This window comes from Frankliniella occidentalis, unplaced genomic scaffold (assembly GCF_000697945.3).
Source record: "Frankliniella occidentalis isolate FOCC.00 unplaced genomic scaffold, Focc_3.1 Scaffold18, whole genome shotgun sequence".
NCBI lineage: Eukaryota > Metazoa > Arthropoda > Insecta > Thysanoptera > Thripidae > Frankliniella > Frankliniella occidentalis.
Genome location: NW_026267148.1, coordinates 1,978,854 through 1,985,113, shown reverse-complemented (window position 1 = coordinate 1,985,113; position 6,260 = coordinate 1,978,854). Strand labels below are relative to the sequence as shown.

Here is a 6,260-nt window from a genome sequence, read left to right as displayed (position 1 = left end):
TATAGTTAAATATATGTTTTTGTTTAGGGAAATTTCTTTTTAACCTTTCGGTATTTTAACTTTTTTCTTCTCAACCTATCAGCTTTTTCTGTGCCTAGTAACTTTATTTCTACTGTCCGGCATTAATAAATGCGTTGATATTATTTTTAAAGCTTAAAAAGAGTTGTGGGTCTACCATAAACTGCTGAGTTGTCTGTAAAGAGAGCCTTTTCCTATAAAATCTAAAAAAACGCACGCTCGTTCCTACATGTCGTGAATTGTCAAGAATAAGTGTAGTGACAGAGGGACTACTTGGTAAACGATTTAGATGTGAAATTGTGAATTACCTTCATCTGCAACCATGCTAATCAAGACCAAGCTGCCTGGTGAGTACTCTTCATGTGAGGATGTAAGGGCCAGTGCGTTTGAGGTCTTCCACACAACAAAATTCATGAAAACTATTAAAAAGTATAGTTCTTGATAGTGTATAACAGAACAAGAGTAGAGCAAACACTCTTGAGTGAACTTTTGTATTATGCCTGTTTGTTGTGCCACACCTTTTCTCAGAGTGACAGTGCGCTCTATCAAACCTTTGGCGATTCGTAGCCTTATAGATTATTTGTTTATGTTCGGTATTTGATAACTTTAGCGTTTGGGGTCGATGTCCGTGTTCTTGGGATTTTCTCGTTGTGGGTCGCGTCGACATTTTATTTAACATACCATACAGGGTGGGTGAACCGCGCCATGGTTTTTTTCTGCTTATACTGTACCGGATTCATGCGTGCAGACGGGTTGCATACTCGCACGGGGCCGTGAAGCGCCTTGGGGGGCGACGATAGGCAAGCCCGCCCGCACGCGTAAATCCGGTACAATATAAGCCAAAAAAAAACAAAAAAAAACACGGTGCGGATCACCCACCCACACTGAATACAGCGTAATAACGCATGTTATTATCACTAGATGATAACGCGGTGCACATTTCAGTTTATGTGGAATATTTTCTAAACGAGCTCTGAGATTTAGTTTTCGAAAGCACCATCGGATTTTCCGCGAAATTTTCGATCAAACAAGCCTACATGTGATAGGGTTCGGAGTTCAAATAATAATACGGAATTAGACGTGTTCTTAGAGAACCTTTGTTCAGAACCTTATCACATGTAGGCTCGTTTGATCGGAAATTTTACGTGAAATTCAATGGTGCTTTCAAATATTAAATTTCAGCGCTCGTTTAGAAAATATTCCACAAAAACTGAAATGTGCCCCGCGTTATCGTCGAGTGCTAACATGCGTTATTACGCTGTTTTCAGTGCAGTATTGAAAGACTGTATGATAATCACATTTGGCTGTGAGTTGCCTGCTGTTCTCATATTTTTAACGTCTTGCATTACTGACAAATAGTCGGAATAGAAGGGTTATCTGAGCTTCTTTTCCTTGTCGATCTAGTGGTTCTTATGAAGTAAGAGAAAGGGAGGAGTGACGTCCGATTGAACCTAATCGTAACCCATAGGTGCTTTAGAGCAGCGGACACATCGGTTACCCAAATGTGTGAATTTCCCACACTTATAGTAGGTGTTTGAAAGTTATTCATAGACGTGGAGGCACAAGGCACAAGTGTATGAATTTTAAGAGTCAGAGGAAAATTCCCACCTTTGCTCTCTTCAGTGCCCAAATGGGCATTGACACACGTACAAGTGTGTGGCATTCTCACACTTGCATTTCCAGTGCAGGCTTCGATCGTTCTTCTTAACCGACATTAGCAAAGGAAGAAGCCGCCCTTCCCTCCTCCCGCCCGTGCCTCCTTCCGCCCCATTCTGCCTTACCTATCCTAGAGACGAGGCCGCTGCGCGACGAATTTGTTCTGACCTCAGCCGATATCCCTGTTACGCCCCTCAAGGCGTTTTAGACGCTCTGCTGGTCAGATTAGCACGATCAGTCCCGCTCTGTGAAAACTAAAAGTTCGACTCACCGTGGACCTACGATTGATTGCACAGAAGCTAAATAAATCGCTGCATCGATAAACGCGCGGGCAATTTCTGATTGAGTGAAAATCTCCCATAATCGAAATCTGTTCCTTTAAAAAAAAAAACTGTCGTGTACGGCCTTTAACAAACCATCACATCTTTGGCATCGATTTGGCACTGCGCCTGTTAATTTCCAATGGAAAACGTATTCAAGTGCCCAAACTTGAAATATGCTTGCACGATAACTGTTTCTTAGTTGATATTTGCCATGTACTGCTTCTATATAAGCAAGAGCACGTACCGTCTGTGAGGTGATGAGAAGAACAGAGAGAGGGGAGAGGGAGAGGGGGGCAGAGCACGCGAGCTACTGGGTCTGTTTCACAATGACACCCCGTCCAGCTCGAGCGCCTCGCTACTCCATGCCCAGCGCGAGCTCACGTGCCAAAGATGCAGTGAGCACCGCTCGCCGGTGCAACTCCGCGCCTATAGATATCAGTTGGCTCTGTCGTTGTGACATGTTATTACGAAGTGTGTTGTGCCCCCCCATTCGGATGTTATTAGTTGTCTTCATTTGGTTTGTGTGGACTCTACGACGTCATTGCATTTTTTTTGGTTCATTATTATATCTACGGCGATAAGAAGTAGAAATCTAATCGTAGCTGACTGCTCAAATGTTAAAACGCCGCTGAGGTTTTGCCACCTTTGCAAGCGCCAAACAAACCAACTGTTGCAGTTGTCTACAATTTTTATTATGTGTGTCGTAATAGTCTTCTACCTTCACTTTCATGCATGAACTTTTTCTTCATATACACAGTTCTTGATTCCGTAATTTTGTATTTTTTCGCCACGCCGGTGACAGCATCCGAGTATAGCTCAAATTTTCCGCGGAGATGAATCGCTCACTTCCTTTAACCCTGATGTAGCACTGCTATACGCACTCCCCCAACACACACACTTGCTGTGTCGCTGTTGTGGCCAATGTGCCGGGCCGCTTCACTGCCATCATAATTTCGACCGGAAATTGGCAAATGTGCGTGTCCTGTTGAGCGCCATATGCGGCTGCACTCAGACACGCGAGGGTTAGGATGGAACTCTTCCACGCGTGCTCCTGCAACAACTTCGTCATCTAGACAGAGCCATGGATGATTTAATTGTTTTCAGTGAGTTAGTTGAACTTATTGGTGTGCTATGCCACTTAGCACCATTTCCCTAATACCAGGAATAGTTTTGTTTTTGTAGTCAGGCGCTCGAAGAGTGGCAATCCATTGGGCAGGTGCTACGTGGAGCGGGGCCTTGTAGTCCTAATTGGCTTCTTCTCTTCTTCCGAAGCGCAGTTCTATAGCCTTATCCAGCTTCCGTAAAAGCCTGCAAAAGGACCCACTACGCCTAACGTCTGCCACATTCTAATTATTCTCTTTCATTGATTTACCTGGCACTCTTAAAATAGAAAGTCGTAAGTATGATTATTTTTAATAGAAACTTTTTAAAAATTGTTTATAGATATTTCGATTAGTTTTGAATCAATGTTGTTCTGAAGTGAAGAGTAACCCAAATAGGTAATCCCGGCAAATGCAGGCACACTTCAGGCTTCTTTTGGTCAGTACTAGCACATCTCTCACCACATCTTAGCCCGTCGCTTTTGTCTTGGCCGCTTCACGTCAGTCTCCATCCCACTTGGAAGCCGCAGTTGGTAATGGATGCATTCAGGTCGTTTACCAAAGTTGCCCTTGATAGGCGACAGGAAGTGGTGGTGGTGCTAAAGCCATAGCTGTCATAATCCAAGAACTGCACTCCCGAAGTGAATAACGTTTTAATTGCTTGTGCAGAAGTTGCAGAGGTCTGTCCATATTATCAATATAAGTGGTTAAACTTAGGGGTTGACAGCAAATACGACTGTGGCTAGGCTAGATTAGCCTGTCGTCAATTTCTGCGTTTGAGGGGTTGTTATTTGTTGACTTGCCTTTAAGATTACATTTTACATTTTCCCAGCCACATTCATGTGTTTTTCTGTTAACTCTATTGATAGACTGGCATCGCACACAGCAGACGTGTACGTACAAGCAAAGAAGCACGTCCGAACCTAACTACACATACTTTTACGCCACAGCTTGTTCTCGCCGTCATGCACGTCTGAAAAATTATTTGTAATCACGTTTTTCTTATTGTTTTTCGGCAAACCTGGGGAAACATTATGTTTGTGTCACTTAGTTTCAGTGTCACTCGAAAATAAGAATTTTTATCGAAGATCGTCACCAACTCTGTGGTTTGACCGTTCGGTTTTGATTTCGTTTACACGAAATTTTGTCCTAAGTATTACGAGCGACGTTTCACAATTGTTTCACTTAAGGTGAACGCCTTGTCATTTTCGAGAGCGAGTTAGCTGCGCTGTCACCCACGCACAAGAAGCCACTTAGTTGCCTTTCCGTCGTCGCTAGGAGGTTGAACCGAAACAATACGATGAATGATTGACGGTCAAATCGTGGAAAGATTGGAAGGACGAACTGAACAAACGTGAGCGTGCGACGGGGGAAAACCATGCCAAGTCATTATTTCCCGAAATCAGAAGATGCAAAGCCCTGCTGCGTCACATGATAAAATATCAGGTGAATGAACCTGCAGACAAAGGTGCTGAGTGAAACCAAACTGGTACTTGTGGAAGGTATCCGACCTTCGGCTGATGCCGCGCAAACTGGACACAACGCACGGCACAAAAAGAAAGGAGGAAGTACAAGGAGGGGTTCGCTGAACGCGGGCGGATCGAGGCTTGCAGAATCTTTCATAATGTGCCCTACAAGCACTACAAACTGTTCTTTGTATGCTGATATATTGGCAATCATTATTGATGATAACTGATAAATGGAGTGTGGATGGCATTCCACTGATAAATCTGCAATCGCCAATGATCATGTTTGTATTTTTGGTTACTATTTCTTTTCGGGCAGATAGCTTTGGAAAAGTGCTACTTTGTGATACGGTTCAAATTGACTACCACCGAAAACGGTCATCCATTTTTCTAAGTAATCCATCTAAAAGGCAAATATTTTGCAAAAAAAAACAAAAAAACAATTGTGAGCATTTGTGATTGCTGATTTAGGGATCATCCCTCGGATCATCCAGAAAGTACGTCCCACTCGCCGTTTCAAGCCTGCCAACTGCAAGGTCTCAAAGCGCATGATAGGTAGGCACCATCTTGCCAGTGTTGCATGCATGCACTGCAGGGTGGTCTACCCCAAATCTTGCAGGCGCTGATCACCCTTAATTTACCGAATAAATCCGGGAAAAACGGACTTACTTTCCGGACGATCCCTTTGCAGCTTACAGCGCTGTGGCGTATCTGTGGGTGCGGGCTTCATGACCGGTCTGTGTCAGGGCTATTTCCAGGTGTTTCACTTATGAGGGTATCGTTCGTAGAACGTCCGTAGCGAGTGCCCCCTACCTCCTGAATGCGGTTTTGTGGACGTCATTTTCTTTGCTGGTCTTGTGCATCCAGCATCCTGAACGCCACCAGCTAGAGTGTCGATCTCCTCGCCACATTAGCGCTAAAAATTCCTGGACACGAGACTACGAGTAAGACAAATCAACCGCACTCATTTTGGTTTGTCTTAGTTTTGGATTCCCGAAATCGGCTTTATAGTGGTCACGACACGACTCCGCTTTTTCACGTCGTGTACTGCAGAACGTCGTTGTTAAGAAACTGACCGGAACGCCTCTCTTTCTTGAATACGTGCCACTGTTCATTTTCAGTCCAAGCTGCGACTGGCGCGCCTGTCTGAATGGAGCTTTCTAAAGGGCAATACAATACGCGCCACTTTGTATCTAAATAAAATTGCGTGTCCTAGATGTCATTCACCAACCGATTAACGTTTTATTCTCACTCTTCTTCGTTCTAACAAGCGTGTGGTTGTAGTGCTGCTCGAGACGTTCCCCACGATGTCGTTGACGTTTACCAGAAATAATACTTGCCAATACTCGCGCAAACTCGCTAATACTCTGGGATACTCGCGAAACTCATTTTACAACCACTTGGAGGGTGGGGGATCCCTCGGTGCCGCTGTACCCTGTCCTAGTTTGGCTGCTGGACACACACACTGGTCTTCCTGATTACTCGCCCGGGCAGGAAGCACTTGATGCAACGCGGGTGCGTTTGGGAGTAAAACAGGATGTTTTGCATCGCAGTGCTGCGGCAGATCGTCTCAGTCGTTAAAAGTGAATCCTGAATGGTCTTACGGAGCGCGTTTAGCCGTAGTTCCCCAATTTCAGGCTTTATTTGTAATGTTTGCATTCTTTTTAAAAAATAAAAATAAAGTTCAAACCGTAATA

General features: G+C 44.2%; 1 protein-coding gene across 1 annotated transcript in view; it reads left to right on the top strand.

Annotated features, from left to right (window-relative positions):
- Positions 1 to 6,260, top strand: part of LOC113207593 (organic cation transporter protein) — a gene marked incomplete at its 5' end in the record, with an annotated part of 25,445 nt that overhangs the window by 482 nt on the left and 18,703 nt on the right.